The sequence below is a fragment of the Leuresthes tenuis genome, unplaced genomic scaffold (assembly GCF_036924035.1).
Source record: "Leuresthes tenuis unplaced genomic scaffold, fLeuTen1.0.hap1 SCAF_2, whole genome shotgun sequence".
NCBI lineage: Eukaryota > Metazoa > Chordata > Actinopteri > Atheriniformes > Atherinopsidae > Leuresthes > Leuresthes tenuis.
Genome location: NW_027325356.1, coordinates 29,002,347 through 29,029,465, shown reverse-complemented (window position 1 = coordinate 29,029,465; position 27,119 = coordinate 29,002,347). Strand labels below are relative to the sequence as shown.

At 41.7% G+C, this 27,119-nt stretch overlaps 8 non-coding genes across 8 annotated transcripts; all 8 read left to right on the top strand.

The window, feature by feature from the left end:
* The first annotated feature begins 4,142 nt into the window (after window positions 1-4,142).
* On the top strand, window positions 4,143-4,325 carry LOC140302533 (U2 spliceosomal RNA). The gene has a single exon (XR_011914995.1). It is a non-coding gene; the product is annotated as a U2 spliceosomal RNA (small nuclear RNA).
* Window positions 4,326-4,736: 411 nt separating this feature from the next.
* Window positions 4,737-4,849, top strand: LOC140302593 (U5 spliceosomal RNA). Its single transcript, XR_011915048.1, has one exon. It is a non-coding gene; the product is annotated as a U5 spliceosomal RNA (small nuclear RNA).
* A 3,137-nt stretch (window positions 4,850-7,986) lies between these two features.
* LOC140302694 (U2 spliceosomal RNA) lies at window positions 7,987-8,169 on the top strand. Its single transcript, XR_011915139.1, has one exon. It is a non-coding gene; the product is annotated as a U2 spliceosomal RNA (small nuclear RNA).
* Window positions 8,170-8,580: 411 nt separating this feature from the next.
* Window positions 8,581-8,693, top strand: LOC140302592 (U5 spliceosomal RNA). The gene has a single exon (XR_011915047.1). It is a non-coding gene; the product is annotated as a U5 spliceosomal RNA (small nuclear RNA).
* Window positions 8,694-11,830: 3,137 nt separating this feature from the next.
* Window positions 11,831-12,013, top strand: LOC140302693 (U2 spliceosomal RNA). The gene has a single exon (XR_011915138.1). It is a non-coding gene; the product is annotated as a U2 spliceosomal RNA (small nuclear RNA).
* A 411-nt stretch (window positions 12,014-12,424) lies between these two features.
* On the top strand, window positions 12,425-12,537 carry LOC140302591 (U5 spliceosomal RNA). The gene has a single exon (XR_011915046.1). It is a non-coding gene; the product is annotated as a U5 spliceosomal RNA (small nuclear RNA).
* Window positions 12,538-15,666: 3,129 nt separating this feature from the next.
* LOC140302692 (U2 spliceosomal RNA) lies at window positions 15,667-15,849 on the top strand. Its single transcript, XR_011915137.1, has one exon. It is a non-coding gene; the product is annotated as a U2 spliceosomal RNA (small nuclear RNA).
* Window positions 15,850-16,263: 414 nt separating this feature from the next.
* LOC140302590 (U5 spliceosomal RNA) lies at window positions 16,264-16,376 on the top strand. Its single transcript, XR_011915045.1, has one exon. It is a non-coding gene; the product is annotated as a U5 spliceosomal RNA (small nuclear RNA).
* The last annotated feature ends 10,743 nt before the right edge of the window (window positions 16,377-27,119 follow it).

The window sequence follows — 27,119 nt, the reverse complement described above, 5'->3', positions numbered from 1 at the left end:
TCTGCATGATTTGGGATTTTATGTATAAAATGAATTCCTTCACTCAAACTATGTTAAAACTGCTTTGTCCTTCATATTTATCAATGTTTAGAAAGATTTAAACAAAAAAAAAACAACATTGGACTGTGCAGTAAAAGAAAGAACAAATCAAAAGGTGCAGGAATCCGAGAATAAGCTTATTTTCATGAGTTCTGCACGATTTCGGATTTTACTATAAAATGAATTCCTTCACTCAAACTATGTTAAAATTGCTTTTAACTTCATATTTATCAATGTCTAGATCGACTTCAACAAAGAAGAACATTGGATTTTGCAATAGAAGAAAGTGCAACAGTGAAGGACGAGGAATCCAAGAATAAGCTTGTTTTCATACGTTCTGCATGATTTGGGATTTTATGTATAAAATGAATTCCTTCACTCAAACTATGTTAAAACTGCTTTGTCCTTCATATTTATCAATGTTTAGAAAGATTTAAACAAAAAAAAACAATATTGGACTTTGCAGTAAAAGAAAGAGCAAATCTAAAGTTTCAGGAATCCGAGAATAAGCTTACTTTCATGAGTTCTGCACGATTTGGGATTTTATCTATAAAATGAATTCCTTCACTCAAACTATGTTAAAACGGCTTTTACCTTCATATTTATCAATGACTAGATAGATTTAAACAAAAAAACAACATTGGACTGTGCAGTAAAAGAAAGAACAAATCAAAAGGTGCCGGAATCCGAGAATAAGCTTATTTTCATGAGTTCTGCACGATTTCGGATTTTACTATAAAATGAATTCCTTCACTCAAACTATGTTAAAACTGCTTTGTCCTTCATATTTATCAATGTTTAGAAAGATTTAAACAAAAAAAAAACAATATTGGACTTTGCAGTAAAAGAAAGAGCAAATCTAAAGTTTCAGGAATCCGAGATAAGCTTACTTTCATGAGTTCTGCACGATTTGGGATTTTATCTATAAAATGAATTCCTTCACTCAAACTATGTTAAAACGGCTTTTACCTTCATATTTAACAATGACTAGATAGATTTAAACAAAAAAACAACATTGGACTGTGCAGTAAAAGAAAGAACAAATCAAAAGGTGCAGGAATCCGAGAATAAGCTTATTTTCATGAGTTCTGCACGATTTCGGATTTTACTATAAAATGAATTCCTTCACTAAAACTATGTTAAAATTGCTTTTAACTTCATATTTATCAATGTCTAGATCGACTTCAACAAAGAAGAACATTGGATTTTGCAATAGAAGAAAGAGCAACACTGAAGAATCAGGAATCCGAGAATAAGCTTCTTTTCAGACGTTCTGCATGATTTGGGATTTTATGTATAAAATGAATTCCTTCACTCAAACCAAGTGGAAACTGCTTTGTCCTTCATATTTATCAATGTCTAAATCGATTTCAACAAAGAACAACGTTGTATTTTGCAGTATAGTAAATTGCAACACTGGAGGTTTAGGAATCCGAGAATAAGCTTCTTTTGATACGTTCTGCATGATTTGGGATTTTATGTATAAAATGAATTCCTTCACTCAAACCAAGTTAAAATTGCTTTGTCCTTCATATTTATCAATGTCTAGATCGACTTCAACAAAGAAAAACATTGTATTTTGCAGTAGAAGAAAGTGCAACACTGAAGGACGAGGAATCCGAGAATAAGCTTCTTTTCATACGTTCTGCACGATTTGGGATTTTATGTATAAAATGAATTCCTTCACTCAAACCAAGTGGAAACTGCTTTGTCCTTCATATTTATCAATGTCTGGATCGATTTCAACAAAGAAAAACGTTGAGGACATTCACACCTACTTGCAGTCGAACAGCTCTGCTCCCGCTTTTGATTATGTTTGGTTGGATATTCGAACATTTTCTTAACTGCTTTTTACAAACTTTGGTCGGACATTCACACCTTCTTGCAGCCGAACACCTCCGCTTCCGCTTTTGATGGTATATATTCGGGCATTCGAACCTTTTCTTACCCGTTTTTTGCAAACTATGGTCGGCCATTCACAGCTTCCTCTCCACCATACTTGTATGGTGGGATATTCACACCCACTTTTTTTCACCGCATTTCATAGATTATGGTTGGAAATTCTCAACCACTCTCATCCGTAGACCTCTCCTCCCGCTTTTGTTAATATATTTGAACTTTAGTTGGACATTCACACCTTCTTGCAGCTGAACCACCTCCGCTTCCCTGTTTTGATCATGTATGGTCTGGCAATACTACCTTTTCTCACCCGTTTGTGAGTAATTATGGCTGGACATTCACACCTACTTGCAGCCGAACACCACCTCTCTCGCTTTTGATGATGGATGGACCGGCATTCTTACCTTTTCTAACACATTTTTCAACAATTATGGTCGGAGATTCACACCTTCTCACAGCCGAACAACTCCGCTCCCGCATTTGATGGTGTATAGTCAGGAATTCTCACCTTTTCTCATCAGCTTTTTGCAATTTATGATCTGACATTCACACCTACTTGCAGTCGAACAGCTCTGCTCCCGCTTTTGATTATGTTTGGTTGGATATTCGAACCTTTTCTTAACTGCTTTTTACAACCTTTGGTCGGACGTTCACACCTTCTTGCAGCCGAACACCTCCGCTTCCGCTTTTGATGGTGTATATTCGGGCATACGAACGTTTTCTTACCCGCTTTTTACAAACCATGGTCGGACTTTCACACCTTCTCTTAGCTGAACAACTCCGCTCCCTCTTTTAATTGTGTACAGTCGGGTATTTTAACCTTTTCTTACCCGCTTTTTACCAACTATGGTCGGACATTCACACCTTCTTACAGCGGAACACCTCCGCTCCCTCTTTTGATGGTGTATGTTCGGGCATTGGCACCTTTTCTTACCCGCTTTTTACAAACTATGCTCGGACATTCAAACCTTCTTGCAGCTGAACACCTCCACTCCTGCTTATGATCATGTGCGGTTTGATTTTCGAAAAATTTCTTTAATTTTCTCTAGCAATTATTGAAGGACATTCAGACCTTCTTGCAGCTGAACACCTCCACTCCCTCTTTTGATCATACATTGTCGGGCATTCGCACCTTATCTTACCCGCTTTTTACAAACTTTAGTCGAACATTCACACCTTTTTGCAGCTGAACCACCTCCGCTCCCTGTTTTGATCATGTATGGTCTGGCAATACTACCTTTTCTTACCCATTTGTGAGTAATTATGGCTGGACATTCCCACCTACTTGCAGCCGAACACCACCTCTCCCGCTTTTGATGATGTATCGACCGGCATTCTTACCTTTTATAATACATTTTTCAGCAATTATGGTCGGAGATTCACACCTACTCACAGCCGAACAACTCCGCTCCCGCATTTGATGATGTATAGTCAGGCATTCTCACCCTTTCTCATCAGCTTTTTGCAAATTATGATCTGACATTCACACCTACTTACAGTCGAACAGCTCTGCTCCCGCTTATGATTATGTTTGGATGGATATTCAAACCTTTTCTTAACTGCTTTTTAGAAACTTTGGTTGGGCGTTCACAACTTCTTGCAGCCGAACACCTCCGCTTCCGCATTTCATGGTGTATAGTCGGGCATTCTCAACCTTTCTCATCAGCTTTTTACAAATTATGGTCGGACATTCACACCTACTTGCAGCCGAATACTTCCGCTCCACCTTTTAGTGATGTATGGTTGGCATTTGCACCTTTTCTTACCTTCTTTTTATACTGATTGCTGAAGATTAAGTTGTTCTTTCTAAAACTACAAAAATTTTTTAATTGTTCAAACTCGATTTGAAGTGGATAAATAAGGAGGACAAACGGTTTTAAGTCAGGCTGATAGAAGGAATTAATTTTATAGCAAAATCTGTATTTCGTCATATGTCGAGAGATGCTTATTGCTGAAGAAGTTTTTTCTCATTCTACAAAGTACAACGTTGTATCAGTTAAGTCTGGCCTGGGTAAAACACTGATGGGTATTTCTGACATGCAATCATGAGGCTTTCCATCTGTGGGGTAGGTAGCAGTGTGGATGGATTAAGTGTAGCACATCTCTCGACAACAAGGTGTGGCTGTGAAAGAAGAACAGTTATGTAGGAGAGATGTCTGGTAAAGATATTTTGTTAAGTAACCATATCACAGTCACTGTATGAGGTACCTTAAGTGTTAATGGGTGAAATAACACCATAAAGACTCAGTTTAATACCTGATATGTCCTCTATACGAGGACTACATATTAAATGGATTTTTAGCAATAGGAGTTGAAAAAGGAGCTTGCTCCGTTCACTCCAAGCATCGACCCGGTACTGCAGTGCCACTGGGAACGGTGCGCTCTTCTCTGCTCTTGTGCAAAAGCAAACAGCGGTGCAGGATGGAAGTTTCAGGGAGCCCAAGATGAAACTTTCTTTTAATCTGCTGAGAAAAGAGAGTGAATGCGAAGTGGACTTTAACACGACTCTGGGAGCGAGCCGATTGCGGGCTAACCGGGAGAATTGCTTGAAAGAAACGCGACACCGAATGAGCGGTCAGAACAAAGCCTCAATACGGTGTTCCCGTGGTGTTTGTGGCTGCCTTGTCTTTTGCACAGAGTAAAAGACAAGGCAGCCATCGAATAGGGCCCGATTGTTCCTACTTGGTCAGCCGAGGAGCAAGGGGGGGGAGCAAGCGTCTCAACCAAGCAAAGCTCACCATGGGGAAGGTGGCTATGCCAACTAGCCTGATGCCCTGCTCCCGCAGTGATGGATAATCGTACTCTGGTTTCTCTTCATAACGTACAAGTCTTTCGCCTTTTACTAAACACTTCCGTGGAGAGCAGCACTAATGAGTTGTTTCTAATTTTGGCAGGCTTTACCTTTGCGGGTGAAGCCCTTTCTGTCTGTGAAAAAGAAATCTTGTTACTGTGCAGAGTGACTTCTCTGAGTAGAGTTGCCTTACTTGTTGCGACTGTGCCGATGTTGCTTGATTGGTGCTCGCTGGAGCGTGCGGGAGTGCAAAGTTATGCTATTTAAGGGCTGAAGAGTGCTCAGTGCAGCGGGTGGGCGGAGGTGCAAAGTGACACTCTGGCCACCTATGGCCATAAAAAGAACACCGCTACAAGTGCGCATTGTGCCAGGAAGGGCCCTCGGACGTGAACCAGTGGACAGTTATTGCTTCTCTGCCTTCTGCTATTGCTTGGACCTTTTTTTCGTGTGACTCCGGCTCCTTCGTCCGAGTGAGCACAGAGGCGATGCTTCTTTGTGGCTGCGTCCTTGGCCTGCAGCCTCTTGGGCTGTTGCTACTGCCATCTGGATCACAGCCACGGGGGGAATCTGCTTGTGCCTTCTTACCAGCAAGTTTCTTGAGGTCCATATGGCGTCTTTGATGGCGGCCAGGGTGAGCCACCTTTTGACAAATGAGATTAACCAAGTTAAAATTGCTTTGTCCTTCATATTTATCAATGTCTAGATCGACTTCAACAAAGAAAAACATTGTATTTTGCAGTAGAAGAAAGTGCAACACTGAAGGACGAGGAATCCGAGAATAAGCTTCTTTTCATACGTTCTGCACGATTTGGGATTTTATGTATAAAATGAATTCCTTCACTCAAACCAAGTGGAAACTGCTTTGTCCTTCATATTTATCAATGTCTAGATCGATTTCAACAAAGAAAAACGTTGAGGACATTCACACCTACTTGCAGTCGAACAGCTCTGCTCCCGCTTTAGATTATGTTTGGTTGGATATTCGAACCTTTTCTTAACTGCTTTTTACAAACTTTGGTCGGACATTCACACCTTCTTGCAGCCGAACACCTCCGCTTCCGCTTTTGATGGTATATATTCGGGCATTCGAACCTTTTCTTACCCGTTTTTTGCAAACTATGGTCGGCCATTCACAGCTTCCTCTCCACCATACTTGTATGGTGGGATATTCACACCCACTTTTTTTCACCGCATTTCATAGATTATGGTTGGAAATTCTCAACCACTCTCATCCGTAGACCTCTCCTCCCGCTTTTGTTAATATATTTGAACTTTAGTTGGACATTCACACCTTCTTGCAGCATAACCACCTCCTCTTCCCTGTTTTGATCATGTATGGTCTGGCAATACTACCTTTTCTCACCCGTTTGTGAGTAATTATGGCTGGACATTCACACCTACTTGCAGCCGAACACCACCTCTCTCGCTTTTGATGATGGATGGACCGGCATTCTTACCTTTTCTAACACATTTTTCAACAATTATGGTCGGAGATTCACACCTTCTCACAGCCGAACAACTCCGCTCCCGCATTTGATGGTGTATAGTCAGGAATTCTCACCTTTTCTCATCAGCTTTTTGCAATTTATGATCTGACATTCACACCTACTTGCAGTCGAACAGCTCTGCTCCCGCTTTTGATTATGTTTGGTTGGATATTCGAACCTTTTCTTAACTGCTTTTTACAACCTTTGGTCGGACGTTCACACCTTCTTGCAGCCGAACACCTCCGCTTCCGCTTTTGATGGTGTATATTCGGGCATACGAACGTTTTCTTACCCGCTTTTTACAAACCATGGTCGGACTTTCACACCTTCTCTTAGCTGAACAACTCCGCTCCCTCTTTTAATTGTGTACAGTCGGGTATTTTAACCTTTTCTTACCCGCTTTTTACCAACTATGGTCGGACATTCACACCTTCTTACAGCGGAACACCTCCGCTCCCTCTTTTGATGGTGTATGTTCGGGCATTGGCACCTTTTCTTACCCGCTTTTTACAAACTATGCTCGGACATTCAAACCTTCTTGCAGCTGAACACCTCCACTCCTGCTTATGATCATGTGCGGTTTGATTTTCGAAAAATTTCTTTAATTTTCTCTAGCAATTATTGAAGGACATTCAGACCTTCTTGCAGCTGAACACCTCCACTCCCTCTTTTGATCATACATTGTCGGGCATTCGCACCTTATCTTACCCGCTTTTTACAAACTTTAGTCGAACATTCACACCTTTTTGCAGCTGAACCACCTCCGCTCCCTGTTTTGATCATGTATGGTCTGGCAATACTACCTTTTCTTACCCATTTGTGAGTAATTATGGCTGGACATTCCCACCTACTTGCAGCCGAACACCACCTCTCCCGCTTTTGATGATGTATCGACCGGCATTCTTACCTTTTATAATACATTTTTCAGCAATTATGGTCGGAGATTCACACCTACTCACAGCCGAACAACTCCGCTCCCGCATTTGATGATGTATAGTCAGGCATTCTCACCCTTTCTCATCAGCTTTTTGCAAATTATGATCTGACATTCACACCTACTTACAGTCGAACAGCTCTGCTCCCGCTTATGATTATGTTTGGATGGATATTCAAACCTTTTCTTAACTGCTTTTTAGAAACTTTGGTTGGGCGTTCACACCTTCTTGCAGCCGAACACCTCCGCTTCCGCATTTCATGGTGTATAGTCGGGCATTCTCACCCTTTCTCATCAGCTTTTTACAAATTATGGTCGGACATTCACACCTACTTGCAGCCGAATACTTCCGCTCCACCTTTTAGTGATGTATGGTTGGCATTTGCACCTTTTCTTACCTTCTTTTTATACTGATTGCTGAAGATTAAGTTGTTCTTTCTAAAACTACAAAATTTTTTTAATTGTTCAAACTCGATTTGAAGTGGATAAATAAGGAGGACAAACGGTTTTAAGTCAGGCTGATAGAAGGAATTAATTTTATAGCAAAATCTGTATTTCGTCATATGTCGAGAGATGCTTATTGCTGAAGAAGTTTTTTCTCATTCTACAAAGTACAACGTTGTATCAGTTAAGTCTGGCCTGGGTAAAACACTGATGGGTATTTCTGACATGCAATCATGAGGCTTTCCATCTGTGGGGTAGGTAGCAGTGTGGATGGATTAAGTGTAGCACATCTCTCGACAACAAGGTGTGGCTGTGAAAGAAGAACAGTTATGTAGGAGAGATGTCTGGTAAAGATATTTTGTTAAGTAACCATATCACAGCCACTGTATGAGGTACCTTAAGTGTTAATGGGTGAAATAACACCATAAAGACTCAGTTTAATATCTGATATGTCCTCTATACGAGGACTACATATTAAATGGATTTTTAGCAATAGGAGTTGAAAAAGGAGCTTGCTCCGTTCACTCCAAGCATCGACCCGGTACTGCAGTGCCACTGGGAACGGTGCGCTCTTCTCTGCTCTTGTGCAAAAGCAAACAGCGGTGCAGGATGGAAGTTTCAGGGAGCCCAAGATGAAACTTTCTTTTAATCTGCTGAGAAAAGAGAGTGAATGCGAAGTGGACTTTAACACGACTCTGGGAGCAAGCCGATTGCGGGCTAACCGGGAGAATTGCTTGAAAGAAACGCGACACCGAATGAGCGGTCAGAACAAAGCCTCAATACGGTGTTCCCGTGGTGTTTGTGGCTGCCTTGTCTTTTGCACAGAGTAAAAGACAAGGCAGCCATCGAATAGGGCCCGATTGTTCCTACTTGGTCAGCCGAGGAGCAAGGGGGGGGAGCAAGCGTCTCAACCAAGCAAAGCTCACCATGGGGAAGGTGGCTATGCCAACTAGCCTGATGCCCTGCTCCCGCAGTGATGGATAATCGTACTCTGGTTTCTCTTCATAACGTACAAGTCTTTCGCCTTTTACTAAACACTTCCGTGGAGAGCAGCACTAATGAGTTGTTTCTAATTTTGGCAGGCTTTACCTTTGCGGGTGAAGCCCTTTCTGTCTGTGAAAAAGAAATCTTGTTACTGTGCAGAGTGACTTCTCTGAGTAGAGTTGCCTTACTTGTTGCGACTGTGCCGATGTTGCTTGATTGGTGCTCGCTGGAGCGTGCGGGAGTGCAAAGTTATGCTATTTAAGGGCTGAAGAGTGCTCAGTGCAGCGGGTGGGCGGAGGTGCAAAGTGACACTCTGGCCACCTATGGCCATAAAAAGAACACCGCTACAAGTGCGCATTGTGCCAGGAAGGGCCCTCGGACGTGAACCAGTGGACAGTTATTGCTTCTCTGCCTTCTGCTATTGCTTGGACCTTTTTTTCGTGTGACTCCGGCTCCTTCGTCCGAGTGAGCACAGAGGCGATGCTTCTTTGTGGCTGCGTCCTTGGCCTGCAGCCTCTTGGGCTGTTGCTACTGCCATCTGGATCACAGCCACGGGGGGAATCTGCTTGTGCCTTCTTACCAGCAAGTTTCTTGAGGTCCATATGGCGTCTTTGATGGCGGCCAGGGTGAGCCACCTTTTGACAAATGAGATTAACCAAGTTAAAATTGCTTTGTCCTTCATATTTATCAATGTCTAGATCGACTTCAACAAAGAAAAACATTGTATTTTGCAGTAGAAGAAAGTGCAACACTGAAGGACGAGGAATCCGAGAATAAGCTTCTTTTCATACGTTCTGCACGATTTGGGATTTTATGTATAAAATGAATTCCTTCACTCAAACCAAGTGGAAACTGCTTTGTCCTTCATATTTATCAATGTCTAGATCGATTTCAACAAAGAAAAACGTTGAGGACATTCACACCTACTTGCAGTCGAACAGCTCTGCTCCCGCTTTTGATTATGTTTGGTTGGATATTCGAACCTTTTCTTAACTGCTTTTTACAAACTTTGGTCGGACATTCACACCTTCTTGCAGCCGAACACCTCCGCTTCCGCTTTTGATGGTATATATTCGGGCATTCGAACCTTTTCTTACCCGTTTTTTGCAAACTATGGTCGGCCATTCACAGCTTCCTCTCCACCATACTTGTATGGTGGGATATTCACACCCACTTTTTTTCACCGCATTTCATAGATTATGGTTGGAAATTCTCAACCACTCTCATCCGTAGACCTCTCCTCCCGCTTTTGTTAATATATTTGAACTTTAGTTGGACATTCACACCTTCTTGCAGCTGAACCACCTCCTCTTCCCTGTTTTGATCATGTATGGTCTGGCAATACTACCTTTTCTCACCCGTTTGTGAGTAATTATGGCTGGACATTCACACCTACTTGCAGCCGAACACCACCTCTCTCGCTTTTGATGATGGATGGACCGGCATTCTTACCTTTTCTAACATATTTTTCAACAATTATGGTCGGAGATTCACACCTTCTCACAGCCGAACAACTCCGCTCCCGCATTTGATGGTGTATAGTCAGGAATTCTCACCTTTTCTCATCAGCTTTTTGCAATTTATGATCTGACATTCACACCTACTTGCAGTCGAACAGCTCTGCTCCCGCTTTTGATTATGTTTGGTTGGATATTCGAACCTTTTCTTAACTGCTTTTTACAACCTTTGGTCGGACGTTCACACCTTCTTGCAGCCGAACACCTCCGCTTCCGCTTTTGATGGTGTATATTCGGGCATACGAACGTTTTCTTACCCGCTTTTTACAAACCATGGTCGGACTTTCACACCTTCTCTTAGCTGAACAACTCCGCTCCCTCTTTTAATTGTGTACAGTCGGGTATTTTAACCTTTTCTTACCCGCTTTTTACCAACTATGGTCGGACATTCACACCTTCTTACAGCGGAACACCTCCGCTCCCTCTTTTGATGGTGTATGTTCGGGCATTGGCACCTTTTCTTACCCGCTTTTTACAAACTATGCTCGGACATTCAAACCTTCTTGCAGCTGAACACCTCCACTCCTGCTTATGATCATGTGCGGTTTGATTTTCGAAAAATTTCTTTAATTTTCTCTAGCAATTATTGAAGGACATTCAGACCTTCTTGCAGCTGAACACCTCCACTCCCTCTTTTGATCATACATTGTCGGGCATTCGCACCTTATCTTACCCGCTTTTTACAAACTTTAGTCGAACATTCACACCTTTTTGCAGCTGAACCACCTCCGCTCCCTGTTTTGATCATGTATGGTCTGGCAATACTACCTTTTCTTACCCATTTGTGAGTAATTATGGCTGGACATTCCCACCTACTTGCAGCCGAACACCACCTCTCCCGCTTTTGATGATGTATCGACCGGCATTCTTACCTTTTATAATACATTTTTCAGCAATTATGGTCGGAGATTCACACCTACTCACAGCCGAACAACTCCGCTCCCGCATTTGATGATGTATAGTCAGGCATTCTCACCCTTTCTCATCAGCTTTTTGCAAATTATGATCTGACATTCACACCTACTTACAGTCGAACAGCTCTGCTCCCGCTTATGATTATGTTTGGATGGATATTCAAACCTTTTCTTAACTGCTTTTTAGAAACTTTGGTTGGGCGTTCACACCTTCTTGCAGCCGAACACCTCCGCTTCCGCATTTCATGGTGTATAGTCGGGCATTCTCACCCTTTCTCATCAGCTTTTTACAAATTATGGTCGGACATTCACACCTACTTGCAGCCGAATACTTCCGCTCCACCTTTTAGTGATGTATGGTTGGCATTTGCACCTTTTCTTACCTTCTTTTTATACTGATTGCTGAAGATTAAGTTGTTCTTTCTAAAACTACAAAATTTTTTTAATTGTTCAAACTCGATTTGAAGTGGATAAATAAGGAGGACAAACGGTTTTAAGTCAGGCTGATAGAAGGAATTAATTTTATAGCAAAATCTGTATTTCGTCATATGTCGAGAGATGCTTATTGCTGAAGAAGTTTTTTCTCATTCTACAAAGTACAACGTTGTATCAGTTAAGTCTGGCCTGGGTAAAACACTGATGGGTATTTCTGACATGCAATCATGAGGCTTTCCATCTGTGGGGTAGGTAGCAGTGTGGATGGATTAAGTGTAGCACATCTCTCGACAACAAGGTGTGGCTGTGAAAGAAGAACAGTTATGTAGGAGAGATGTCTGGTAAAGATATTTTGTTAAGTAACCATATCACAGCCACTGTATGAGGTACCTTAAGTGTTAATGGGTGAAATAACACCATAAAGACTCAGTTTAATATCTGATATGTCCTCTATACGAGGACTACATATTAAATGGATTTTTAGCAATAGGAGTTGAAAAAGGAGCTTGCTCCGTTCACTCCAAGCATCGACCCGGTACTGCAGTGCCACTGGGAACGGTGCGCTCTTCTCTGCTCTTGTGCAAAAGCAAACAGCGGTGCAGGATGGAAGTTTCAGGGAGCCCAAGATGAAACTTTCTTTTAATCTGCTGAGAAAAGAGAGTGAATGCGAAGTGGACTTTAACACGACTCTGGGAGCAAGCCGATTGCGGGCTAACCGGGAGAATTGCTTGAAAGAAACGCGACACCGAATGAGCGGTCAGAACAAAGCCTCAATACGGTGTTCCCGTGGTGTTTGTGGCTGCCTTGTCTTTTGCACAGAGTAAAAGACAAGGCAGCCATCGAATAGGGCCCGATTGTTCCTACTTGGTCAGCCGAGGAGCAAGGGGGGGGAGCAAGCGTCTCAACCAAGCAAAGCTCACCATGGGGAAGGTGGCTATGCCAACTAGCCTGATGCCCTGCTCCCGCAGTGATGGATAATCGTACTCTGGTTTCTCTTCATAACGTACAAGTCTTTCGCCTTTTACTAAACACTTCCGTGGAGAGCAGCACTAATGAGTTGTTTCTAATTTTGGCAGGCTTTACCTTTGCGGGTGAAGCCCTTTCTGTCTGTGAAAAAGAAATCTTGTTACTGTGCAGAGTGACTTCTCTGAGTAGAGTTGCCTTACTTGTTGCGACTGTGCCGATGTTGCTTGATTGGTGCTCGCTGGAGCGTGCGGGAGTGCAAAGTTATGCTATTTAAGGGCTGAAGAGTGCTCAGTGCAGCGGGTGGGCGGAGGTGCAAAGTGACACTCTGGCCACCTATGGCCATAAAAAGAACACCGCTACAAGTGCGCATTGTGCCAGGAAGGGCCCTCGGACGTGAACCAGTGGACAGTTATTGCTTCTCTGCCTTCTGCTATTGCTTGGACCTTTTTTTCGTGTGACTCCGGCTCCTTCGTCCGAGTGAGCACAGAGGCGATGCTTCTTTGTGGCTGCGTCCTTGGCCTGCAGCCTCTTGGGCTGTTGCTACTGCCATCTGGATCACAGCCACGGGGGGAATCTGCTTGTGCCTTCTTACCAGCAAGTTTCTTGAGGTCCATATGGCGTCTTTGATGGCGGCCAGGGTGAGCCACCTTTTGACAAATGAGATTAACCAAGTTAAAATTGCTTTGTCCTTCATATTTATCAATGTCTAGATCGACTTCAACAAAGAAAAACATTGTATTTTGCAGTAGAAGAAAGTGCAACACTGAAGGACGAGGAATCCGAGAATAAGCTTCTTTTCATACGTTCTGCACGATTTGGGATTTTATGTATAAAATGAATTCCTTCACTCAAACCAAGTGGAAACTGCTTTGTCCTTCATATTTATCAATGTCTAGATCGATTTCAACAAAGAAAAACGTTGAGGACATTCACACCTACTTGCAGTCGAACAGCTCTGCTCCCGCTTTTGATTATGTTTGGTTGGATATTCGAACCTTTTCTTAACTGCTTTTTACAAACTTTGGTCGGACATTCACACCTTCTTGCAGCCGAACACCTCCGCTTCCGCTTTTGATGGTACATATTCGGGCATTCGAACCTTTTCTTACCCGTTTTTTGCAAACTATGGTCGGCCATTCACAGCTTCCTCTCCACCATACTTGTATGGTGGGATATTCACACCCACTTTTTTTCACCGCATTTCATAGATTATGGTTGGAAATTCTCAACCACTCTCATCCGTAGACCTCTCCTCCCGCTTTTGTTAATATATTTGAACTTTAGTTGGACATTCACACCTTCTTGCAGCTGAACCACCTCCTCTTCCCTGTTTTGATCATGTATGGTCTGGCAATACTACCTTTTCTCACCCGTTTGTGAGTAATTATGGCTGGACATTCACACCTACTTGCAGCCGAACACCACCTCTCTCGCTTTTGATGATGGATGGACCGGCATTCTTACCTTTTCTAACATATTTTTCAACAATTATGGTCGGAGATTCACACCTTCTCACAGCCGAACAACTCCGCTCCCGCATTTGATGGTGTATAGTCAGGAATTCTCACCTTTTCTCATCAGCTTTTTGCAATTTATGATCTGACATTCACACCTACTTGCAGTCGAACAGCTCTGCTCCCGCTTTTGATTATGTTTGGTTGGATATTCGAACCTTTTCTTAACTGCTTTTTACAACCTTTGGTCGGACGTTCACACCTTCTTGCAGCCGAACACCTCCGCTTCCGCTTTTGATGGTGTATATTCGGGCATACGAACGTTTTCTTACCCGCTTTTTACAAACCATGGTCGGACTTTCACACCTTCTCTTAGCTGAACAACTCCGCTCCCTCTTTTAATTGTGTACAGTCGGGTATTTTAACCTTTTCTTACCCGCTTTTTACCAACTATGGTCGGACATTCACACCTTCTTACAGCGGAACACCTCCGCTCCCTCTTTTGATGGTGTATGTTCGGGCATTGGCACCTTTTCTTACCCGCTTTTTACAAACTATGCTCGGACATTCAAACCTTCTTGCAGCTGAACACCTCCACTCCTGCTTATGATCATGTGCGGTTTGATTTTCGAAAAATTTCTTTAATTTTCTCTAGCAATTATTGAAGGACATTCAGACCTTCTTGCAGCTGAACACCTCCACTCCCTCTTTTGATCATACATTGTCGGGCATTATCTTACCCGCTTTTTACAAACTTTAGTCGAACATTCACACCTTTTTGCAGCTGAACCACCTCCGCTCCCTGTTTTGATCATGTATGGTCTGGCAATACTACCTTTTCTTACCCATTTGTGAGTAATTATGGCTGGACATTCCCACCTACTTGCAGCCGAACACCACCTCTCCCGCTTTTGATGATGTATCGACCGGCATTCTTACCTTTTATAATACATTTTTCAGCAATTATGGTCGGAGATTCACACCTACTCACAGCCGAACAACTCCGCTCCCGCATTTGATGATGTATAGTCAGGCATTCTCACCCTTTCTCATCAGCTTTTTGCAAATTATGATCTGACATTCACACCTACTTACAGTCGAACAGCTCTGCTCCCGCTTATGATTATGTTTGGATGGATATTCAAACCTTTTCTTAACTGCTTTTTAGAAACTTTGGTTGGGCGTTCACACCTTCTTGCAGCTGAACACCTCCGCTTCCGCATTTCATGGTGTATAGTCGGGCATTCTCACCCTTTCTCATCAGCTTTTTACAAATTATGGTCGGACATTCACACCTACTTGCAGCCGAATACTTCCGCTCCACCTTTTAGTGATGTATGGTTGGCATTTGCACCTTTTCTTACCTTCTTTTTATACTGATTGCTGAAGATTAAGTTGTTCTTTCTAAAACTACAAAATTTTTTTAATTGTTCAAACTCGATTTGAAGTGGATAAATAAGGAGGACAAACGGTTTTAAGTCAGGCTGATAGAAGGAATTAATTTTATAGCAAAATCTGTATTTCGTCATATGTCGAGAGATGCTTATTGCTGAAGAAGTTTTTTCTCATTCTACAAAGTACAACGTTGTATCAGTTAAGTCTGGCCTGGGTAAAACACTGATGGGTATTTCTGACATGCAATCATGAGGCTTTCCATCTGTGGGGTAGGTAGCAGTGTGGATGGATTAAGTGTAGCACATCTCTCGACAACAAGGTGTGGCTGTGAAAGAAGAACAGTTATGTAGGAGAGATGTCTGGTAAAGATATTTTGTTAAGTAACCATATCACAGCCACTGTATGAGGTACCTTAAGTGTTAATGGGTGAAATAACACCATAAAGACTCAGTTTAATATCTGATATGTCCTCTATACGAGGACTACATATTAAATGGATTTTTAGCAATAGGAGTTGAAAAAGGAGCTTGCTCCGTTCACTCCAAGCATCGACCCGGTACTGCAGTGCCACTGGGAACGGTGCGCTCTTCTCTGCTCTTGTGCAAAAGCAAACAGCGGTGCAGGATGGAAGTTTCAGGGAGCCCAAGATGAAACTTTCTTTTAATCTGCTGAGAAAAGAGAGTGAATGCGAAGTGGACTTTAACACGACTCTGGGAGCGAGCCGATTGCGGGCTAACCGGGAGAATTGCTTGAAAGAAACGCGACACCGAATGAGCGGTCAGAACATAGCCTCAATACGGTGTTCCCGTGGTGTTTGTGGCTGCCTTGTCTTTTGCACAGAGTAAAAGACAAGGCAGCCATCGAATAGGGCCCGATTGTTCCTACTTGGTCAGCCGAGGAGCAAGGGTGTTGAGACGCTTGCTCCCCAACCAAGCAAAGCTCACCATGGGGAAGGTGGCTATGCCAACTAGCCTGATGCCCTGCTCCCGCAGTGATGGATAATCGTACTCTGGTTTCTCTTCATAACGTACAAGTCTTTCGCCTTTTACTAAACACTTCCGTGGAGAGCAGCACTAATGAGTTGTTTCTAATTTTGGCAGGCTTTACCTTTGCGGGTGAAGCCCTTTCTGTCTGTGAAAAAGAAATCTTGTTACTGTGCAGAGTGACTTCTCTGAGTAGAGTTGCCTTACTTGTTGCGACTGTGCCGATGTTGCTTGATTGGTGCTCGCTGGAGCGTGCGGGAGTGCAAAGTTATGCCATTTAAGGGCTGAAGAGTGCTCAGTGCAGCGGGTGGGCGGAGGTGCAAAGTGACACTCTGGCCACCTATGGCCATAAAAAGAACACCGCTACAAGTGCGCATTGTGCCAGGAAGGGCCCTCGGACGTGAACCAGTGGACAGTTATTGCTTCTCTGCCTTCTGCTATTGCTTGGACCTTTTTTTCGTGTGACTCCGGCTCCTTCGTCCGAGTGAGCACAGAGGCGATGCTTCTTTGTGGCTGCGTCCTTGGCCTGCAGCCTCTTGGGCTGTTGCTACTGCCATCTGGATCACAGCCACGGGGGGAATCTGCTTGTGCCTTCTTACCAGCAAGTTTCTTGAGGTCCATATGGCGTCTTTGATGGCGGCCAGGGTGAGCCACCTTTTGACAAATTCCTCTTTCCTGAGGTTCTGATTTTGACTCACCCCATAAAGCACCAGTTGTGCTGACAGGACCTCTCTTGCTGGTAAGTACGGGAAATTTAAGGAGTCGGCTGTTGCCCACAAGTCCACAGCAGCACTGCACTCCCAGAAGAAATGCCTCACCGTCTCAGGCGCGCCACAACCTGGACGGGGGCAGGTGGCCGTCGCCGACATACCCCTGGAGTGCATGACCTGACTGGGAGAATCTCGTGAGCCACCATCCATGACAAATCCCAAAGTCTGTTCAGAAGAGCTGAAAGGTTCACACTGCGCCAAACTGTTGAGGGCTCGCCAAGAGTGAGCCCAAGCACTGGTCTCACTGGGGCCTGCTCCTGCACAACAGAGAGCAAAGATCGATGGCACGTTAAAACTTGTACATCTTCTTGTTCTAAATTAAAATGGTTTAAAAATGTCTTTATAAAAGCATAACTTTTTGTTAGATTAAAAGACACAGGTACTTTCAGGTCTGATGGTAAAAGTCGTAATCTTCTCATGTAGGCCCCCATCCATAATCTTGCCATTGCAGCTGCCGCTGGGTTTTTGGATGGGTTAATTGCACACTTTAATTGGACAGAGGTAAAGAGACTTCCTAAAAACAAATACAGATCTGGTACTGCTTTCCCTCCCTTCACTTTTGGCTTCTTCAGTACTTCCCTCCTCAACCTTTCCCATTTGGAGTTCCATAAAAAATAAAAGATGGATCGTTCCAGGTCTAAAATAATTTCTTTTTAGAATAAGTAAATGAATAAAGTTTTGTCTAGCAGGTCAAATATGTGCAAAATACAATCAACAGGGCAATCTAAGACCAAAACGAAGATAATTCCCTAAGCCAGTGTATCTTTTTCAACATATTTGTTTGGATTTCATTATTTCATTATTGTGTAGATTTCATTGAACTAAATTAATGTTAAGGGAAACGATTCTGCTCAGTGACAACAGAGGTTTTTACCAAATGGACTGAAATATTTCCATGTGCACAAGCCGATGCACTCTCAGTAGCAAAAGCACGGGTAAAATAAATCATTTCTAGATTTGAAATTCCTGAAAAGATCTTCAGTGATAATTTGACACACTGTGTAAACAACGTCATCTCACTGATGGCAAAGAACTTAAAATAGACCTTAGAAACGACTGTGCATATCATCCACAATCAGCAGGTTTCGTGGAGAGACACAATGGAATAATTAAGTCAAGACTGAAAAAAATCATGGAAGAAATGGGAAATATTGGGTTTACTGTTTACCATCCTAAAAATGCATCCTCCAACTAGCACAAGATGAACTCCATTTGAGAAAAGGTATGGAAGACCATTTGTACTCCCACAGTCAAAACACAGTCATCAACTGACATGATGAAGAAAAAAAGAAAAAGAGAGGAAACCTTAGCAGTATACAAATATTAACAAGTAGAGAGATCTCTTCTGTTTAGTCTGTTCCAGGTGAACCGGTGAAGGAATCTCTGAAGACAGTAAAACCCGGGGACTGGATCATCATCAAAGTGATAAAGAAAAAGAACTGGTCCAGCCCAATGGGGGGAAGGTCCATTTCAGGTACTACTTACATCACCCACAGCAGCTGAAGGACTTCTTGGATTCACTTATCACATTGTACCACGACCTTCAGAAGTAGGGAAAGATTATTTACCCACCACTGTTTTCTGAGGCAAAAGTCTGACTACAAAGGGGAATTCTCTCAACAGAAGGGGGTTCATCTCAACCTCAGTGAAGAAAACAACGGCTAACATGAGAACATAGGGTGTGACTAAAATAACCATACAGAGTACCACCACTGTCCCCTTGACATAGAAAGTGCCACACTAGTAATAACATTTATTTAAACTTGGAGATAAATGGAGAAAATAATCTCATATACAATAGCTGAGACAAAAAAAAAACAAAAAACTTTTGAAGACACGATTCAAACAACATTTAGAACATACAATAAGCTTAAAAGGAGTGACAAAGCTGCGACTGCGAAGGCATAGAAGTCTAATTAAAAACAGGAGCAGTAGGACAGACTTTTCTGAAATCTGAGTAAGCTCTGGGAATCAAATTTAGATAATGATCAGACTTGGCCTTTCTTATTTCTGCTGTACCTTTATTTCTAAGCTTCCTAAAAGCAAGGCAATGACCCGGGTCCCTCATATGCCCAGCTAGCATCCAAGGTTTATTTATTTTTTAAGTAAAGAAGACAGTTCTGACGAAAGCCAGGGACTAGACCTGTTCTAAGTTCTATACTTTTTAAAAGGGGCGTGTTTATCAACTATGGAATTAGAAGATTTACAAAAATGGTCAAGTGCTAGATCTTCATCTGGGATTTTAACAGTGTCATGAGTATAACTATTCAACAGATCAGTTAAAAAAAAATCCTGCTCATGGAGATGTTTCAGGATCTGGATACCAAGCGTGGACCTAATGTTTTCATTTTTGCAATTCTGATACAGGCTATTGAGCAGTGATAACTAACACCAAGTTCAGATACTGCGGATTTTCTACCTTTGATTTGTTAAGATTGAGCCAATCAGGGACAACCTTGAAGGATCTCTTAAGATTGGTTTTGTAGGATCAGTAATTACCTGAGAAAGGTTGATATTGGTACACACCTTTTTTAAATGATCAGAGGCAGAGTTCAACTTGTTTAAATTAAAATTGCCACACAGAGATTGGGTTTAGGCCACATGCACACAGAATGACATCAACAAATATAAGAAATATTAAACATTTACACATAGATTTTTGAATACATGTAGAGGAATGATACTTTGAAATGTGCTCATTGCGGAGTTATGATCAGTTGAGTAATGAACTATTCTGGGAAAGAGGTTCTATTCCCAGCATCATGATGGACACTCCTGATATAGAAGGTTTCGCTAACGCATTGGAATTGTTGTACTATTTTCATATGCATGTGCAATGAAGAATTGCTTGCTGCTGATAAATGCAAAGAAGAACAGCTTACACATAGATGCTCACATATAGGCTGCTGAATGCAATGAAGACCTGCTTATCCAGTAAAGTTCAATGTCAATGTGTAATATTCAATTAGGATTTGCAAAACAGTGAAGTTAAACAATGATTGGGTCCATAGTCGGTATGACAAGACTAAAGGAATATTTACCTGGGTGTACGTTCAAACAGAGATGAGAAAATTGCGATAAATAATTGTTTGTTTGTTTGTTAGTATGTATATGAATGTTATGTGTATAAACTGTGTTGAGTTGTAGTTACTCAGTGGTGTCTCAGTGAAACAACCGACGGGGGAAGCCTTGCGGTGACAACAAAAGCAGTGTTTTACTGATCAGTCAAGTTGCTCCAGTGTACTCCATACAAACTGGTTGGTTACTGAAGGGATAGAAAATGGGGAATACTTGTTTTAAAGCAAACAAGGAATTAGATGGGAAAAATACATGTTTTAACGGGACCCAGACAATATTAAATACTCAGACAGATGGGAGAAGAAGTGTAGTTTTGTAGGAAATCACAAAATTATTACATAAAATTAGTGAAATCAATTGAAGAATGCCTTTCTGAAGAGCTGTTTACCACAGATGAGCAGCTTTGCCACCAAGCACATTGTAGATCGCTTTACTGCCAAAATGATCTAATTTAATGGATTGGTTTAGACATGCATAACAGCATTTTAAGAACAAAGAGAGAAACAAAAAGGGACAACGCTTCATGGTGGAAGGTGATGTATAAATAACTGTGTATATGATGAAGGAGAGACCATTTGAGCACCACAGCCATTTCGCAGCACAGGGACAGCAGTCCAAGTTAAAGGATCTCCCACGTGGTATCACCTGTCACACTGTGTCAAGGCATCAAAAGAAGAAAAAATCACCAAACTCAAGGACAAAGAGACGAAGACTCCGGTGAACGAAGAGAGAGGACTGACAAACCAGAAATACAAAAGGATGCTCGATATCAAGATCCAAAAGAAGAGGCTAACAATGCCACGAACACTTACGATGCTGGGAATGATGCCAGCAATGAACAGAGAAGAAGATTCAGTGTCATCAATCTGCAACACGTGCCTCTAATGAGGGGGTGAATATAGAATCCTCAACGATTACAACGTCTCTGGGAACTGTGACAACAACAAGGTTTAAACCATTTTGATATATATTGTAACCTATTGGCAAAGGACTAGTGCTGAAAATGAGGTAAATCTAATCCACCACTGTCCTTGGTCTTCTGTAGGGTTTTTAAACTAAGGGTTTGTTTTTCCACAGAAATTTGGAGATGCATGAATCTAGTGACTTAAACCAAGTAGCAGATGGTTTTATGGGGATCATTGAGAACAAATAGTTAACTTTTGGTAGTATCATCATTTTAATGGTTGTAACTCTCCCCATAAGTGATATAGGTAAGGACTTCCAACGAGAGAGCTCGTCCTCTATTCTCTTTAATAATTGCACATAATTTAGCTTTGTTAGCTCTGAGAGCCTGGAGGAAATGTTTATGCCTAAATATCTAATATTTCCTGACTGTAAAGTGATCGCAGGTATATTCTGGACCCTACAGTTAATGGGCAGAACTGTGGTCTTAGACCAGTTGATAGAGTAGTCACAAAGTGCAGAGAATTTATTTATGAGTGTGATCGTGTGAGTGAGAGACATCTGTGAGTTCTGAAGGAAAAGTAATACATCATCAGCATAAAGACTTATTTTATGCTCAATATTTTGGGGTTGGATGCCTTTAATATTTCTATCTTGTCTGATAGCAGCTGCTAAAGGTTTGATGAAAATAGCAAAAAGTGAGGGAGAAAGTTGGTAACCCTGTCTTGTACCTCTCTGCAGACTGAAGCTTGGAGAAGTTTGATCATTTGTCCTGACACTTGCATTTGGGGAGCTATATAATATCCTTATCCAGTTGATGAAGTGTGACACAAACCCGAATTTGTTTAATGTTGCGAATAAAGATTTCCAGTTCACTCCATCAAATGCTTTTTCTGCATCTAGAGAGGCGATTATGGTTTCCAAGTTGTTGATGGTAGAATAGTCTATGAGAAAAAGCGGGTGAGAAAAGGTGCGAATGTCCAACCATACATGATCAAAAGCAGGAGTTGATGTGTTCGGCTACAAGAAGGTTTGAATGCCCGACCATAGTTTGTAAAAAGCGGGTAAGAAAAGGTTCAAATGCCCGAACATACACCATCAAAAGAGGGAGCGGAGGTGTTCCGCTGTAAGAAGGTGTGAATGTCTGACCGTAGATGGTAAAAAGCGGGTAAGAAAAGGTTAAAATATCCGACTGTACACAATCAATAGCGGGAGAGGAGTTTTTCGGCTAAAAGAAGGTGTGAAAGTCCGACCATGGTTTGTAAAAAGCGGGTAAGAAAAGGTTTGAATGCCCGAATATACACCATCAAAAGCGGAAGCGGAGGTGTTCGGCTGCAAGAAGGTGTGAACGTCCGACCAAAGTTTGTAAAACGCAGTTAAGAAAAGGTTCGAATATCCAACCAAACATAATCAAAAGCGGGAGCAGAGCTGTTCAACTGCAAGTAGGTGTGAATGTCAGATCATAATTTGCAAAAAGCTGATGAGAAAGGGTGAGAATGCCCGACTATACACCATCAAATGCGGGAGCGGAGTTGTTCGGCTGTGAGTAGGTGTGAATCTCCGACCATAATTGCTGAAAAATGTGTTATAAAAGGTAAGAATGCCGGTCCACACATCATCAAAAGCGAGAGAGGTGGTGTTCGGCTGCAAGTAGGTGTGAATGTCCGACTAAAGTTCAAATATATTAACAAAAGCGGGAGGAGAGGTCTTCGGATGAGAGTGGTTGAGAATTTCCAACCATAATCTATAAAATGCGGGGGAAAAAAAAGTGTGATAGAACACTAAAAGGTGGAGCGGAAGTGTTCGGCTGCAAGAAGGTGTGAATGTCCGACTATATTTCGTGAAAAGCAGGTGAAGCAAGGTCTGAATGCCCAACCTTACATCATCAAAAGCGAGATCAGAGGTGTTTGGCTGCAAGAAGGCCATAGTTTTGCCATAAGCGGGTAAGGTGCGAATGACCGACTAAATATAAACAAAAGTTGGGGCGGAGGACTTCGGATGCAAGTGGGTGTGAATATCTCACCATACAAGTATGGTGGAGAGGAAGCTGTGAATGGCCGACCATAGTTTGCGAAAAGCGGGTGAGAAAAGGTGCAAATGTCCAACCATACATGATTAAAACAGGGAGCGGAGGTGTTTGGCTGCGACAAGGTGTGAATGTCCACCCATAATTAATGAAAAGCGGGCAACAAGTAGGTTCAAATGCCCAACCATACATCATCAAAAGCAGGAGTGGATCTCTTCGGCTACAAGAAGGTTTGAATGTCCGAGCATAGTTTGTAGAAAACGGGTAAGAAAAGGTTAAAATACCCGACTGTACACAATCAATAGAAGGGGGGGAATTGTTCGGCTACAAGAAGGTGTGAAAGTCCGACCATGGTTTGTAAAAAGCAGTTAAGAAAAGGTTCCAATATCCAACCAAACATAATCAATAGCGGGAGCAGAGCTGTTCGACTGCAAGTAGGTGTGAATGTCCACAACGTTGTTCTTTGTTGAAATCGATCTAGACATTGATAAATATGAAGGACAAAGCAGTTTCCACTTGGTTTGAGTGAAGGAATTCATTTTATAAAGAAAGAGCAAATCTAAAGTTTCAGGAATCCGAGAATAAGCTTACTTTCATGAGTTCTGCACGATTTGGGATTTTATCTATAAAATGAATTCCTTCACTCAAACTATGTTAAAACGGCTTTTACCTTCATATTTATCAATGACTAGATAGATTTAAACAAAAAAACAACATTGGACTGTGCAGTAAAAGAAAGAACAAATCAAAAGGTGCCGGAATCCGAGAATAAGCTTATTTTCATGAGTTCTGCACGATTTCGGATTTTACTATAAAATGAATTCCTTCACTCAAACTATGTTAAAATTGCTTTTAACTTCATATTTATCAATGTCTAGATCGACTTCAACAAAGAAGAACATTGGATTTTGCAATAGAAGAAAGTGCAACAGTGAAGGACGAGGAATCCAAGAATAAGCTTGTTTTCATACGTTCTGCATGATTTGGGATTTTATGTATAAAATGAATTCCTTCACTCAAACTATGTTAAAACTGCTTTGTCCTTCATATTTATCAATGTTTAGAAAGATTTAAACAAAAAAAACAATATTGTACTTTGCAGTAAAAGAAAGAGCAAATCTAAAGTTTCAGGAATCCGAGAATAAGCTTACTTTCATGAGTTCTGCACGATTTGGGATTTTATCTATAAAATGAATTCCTTCACTCAAACTATGTTAAAACGGCTTTTACCTTCATATTTAACAATGACTAGATAGATTTAAACAAAAAAACAACATTGGACTGTGAAGTAAAAGAAAGAACAAATCAAAAGGTGCAGGAATCCGAGAATAAGCTTATTTTCATGAGTTCTGCACGATTTCGGATTTTACTATAAAATGAATTCCTTCACTAAAACTATGTTAAAATTGCTTTTAACTTCATATTTATCAATGTCTAGATCGACTTCAACAAAGAAGAACATTGGATTTTGCAATAGAAGAAAGAGCAACACTGAAGAATCAGGAATCCGAGAATAAGCTTCTTTTCAGACGTTCTGCATGATTTGGGATTTTATGTATAAAATTAATTCCTTCACTCAAACCAAGTGGAAACTGCTTTGTCCTTCATATTTATCAATGTCTAAATCGATTTCAACAAAGAACAACATTGTATTTTGCAGTATAGTAAATTGCAACACTGGAGGTTTAGGAATCCGAGAATAAGCTTCTTTTGATACGTTCTGCATGATTTGGGATTTTATGTATAAAATGAATTCCTTCACTCAAACCAAGTTAAAATTGCTTTGTCCTTCATATTTATCAATGTCTAGATCGACTTCAACAAAGAAAAACATTGTATTTTGCAGTAGAAGAAAGTGCAACACTGAAGGACGAGGAATCCGAGAATAAGCTTCTTTTCATACGTTCTGCACGATTTGGGATTTTATGTATAAAATGAATTCCTTCACTCAAACCAAGTGGAAACTGCTTTGTCCTTCATATTTATCAATGTCTGGATCGATTTCAACAAAGAAAAACGTTGAGGACATTCACACCTACTTGCAGTCGAACAGCTCTGCTCCCGCTTTTGATTATGTTTGGTTGGATATTCGAACATTTTCTTAACTGCTTTTTACAAACTTTGGTCGGACATTCACACCTTCTTGCAGCCGAACACCTCCGCTTCCGCTTTTGATGGTATATATTCGGGCATTCGAACCTTTTCTTACCCGTTTTTTGCAAACTATGGTCGGCCATTCACAGCTTCCTCTCCACCATACTTGTATGGTGGGATATTCACACCCACTTTTTTTCACCGCATTTCATAGATTATGGTTGGAAATTCTCAACCACTCTCATCCGTAGACCTCTCCTCCCGCTTTTGTTAATATATTTGAACTTTAGTTGGACATTCACACCTTCTTGCAGCTGAACCACCTCCGCTTCCCTGTTTTGATCATGTATGGTCTGGCAATACTACCTTTTCTCACCCGTTTGTGAGTAATTATGGCTGGACATTCACACCTACTTGCAGCCGAACACCACCTCTCTCGCTTTTGATGATGGATGGACCGGCATTCTTACCTTTTCTAACACATTTTTCAACAATTATGGTCGGAGATTCACACCTTCTCACAGCCGAACAACTCCGCTCCCGCATTTGATGGTGTATAGTCAGGAATTCTCACCTTTTCTCATCAGCTTTTTGCAATTTATGATCTGACATTCACACCTACTTGCAGTCGAACAGCTCTGCTCCCGCTTTTGATTATGTTTGGTTGGATATTCGAACCTTTTCTTAACTGCTTTTTACAACCTTTGGTCGGACGTTCACACCTTCTTGCAGCCGAACACCTCCGCTTCCGCTTTTGATGGTGTATATTCGGGCATACGAGCGTTTTCTTACCCGCTTTTTACAAACCATGGTCGGACTTTCACACCTTCTCTTAGCTGAACAACTCCGCTCCCTCTTTTAATTGTGTACAGTCGGGTATTTTAACCTTTTCTTACCCGCTTTTTACCAACTATGGTCGGACATTCACACCTTCTTACAGCGGAACACCTCCGCTCCCTCTTTTGATGGTGTATGTTCGGGCATTGGCACCTTTTCTTACCCGCTTTTTACAAACTATGCTCGGACATTCAAACCTTCTTGCAGCTGAACACCTCCACTCCTGCTTATGATCATGTGCGGTTTGATTTTCGAAAAATTTCTTTAATTTTCTCTAGCAATTATTGAAGGACATTCAGACCTTCTTGCAGCTGAACACCTCCACTCCCTCTTTTGATCATACATTGTCGGGCATTCGCACCTTATCTTACCCGCTTTTTACAAACTTTAGTCGAACATTCACACCTTTTTGCAGCTGAACCACCTCCGCTCCCTGTTTTGATCATGTATGGTCTGGCAATACTACCTTTTCTTACCCATTTGTGAGTAATTATGGCTGGACATTCCCACCTACTTGCAGCCGAACACCACCTCTCCCGCTTTTGATGATGTATCGACCGGCATTCTTACCTTTTATAATACATTTTTCAGCAATTATGGTCGGAGATTCACACCTACTCACAGCCGAACAACTCCGCTCCCGCATTTGATGATGTATAGTCAGGCATTCTCACCCTTTCTCATCAGCTTTTTGCAAATTATGATCTGACATTCACACCTACTTACAGTTGAACAGCTCTGCTCCCGCTTATGATTATGTTTGGATGGATATTCAAACCTTTTCTTAACTGCTTTTTAGAAACTTTGGTTGGGCGTTCACACCTTCTTGCAGCCGAACACCTCCGCTTCCGCATTTCATGGTGTATAGTCGGGCATTCTCACCCTTTCTCATCAGCTTTTTACAAATTATGGTCGGACATTCACATCTACTTGCAGCCGAATACTTCCGCTCCACCTTTTAGTGATGTATGGTTGGCATTTGCACCTTTTCTTACCTTCTTTTTATACTGATTGCTGAAGATTAAGTTGTTCTTTCTAAAACTACAAAATTTTTTTAATTGTTCAAACTCGATTTGAAGTGGATAAATAAGGAGGACAAACGGTTTTAAGTCAGGCTGATAGAAGGAATTAATTTTATAGCAAAATCTGTATTTCGTCATATGTCGAGA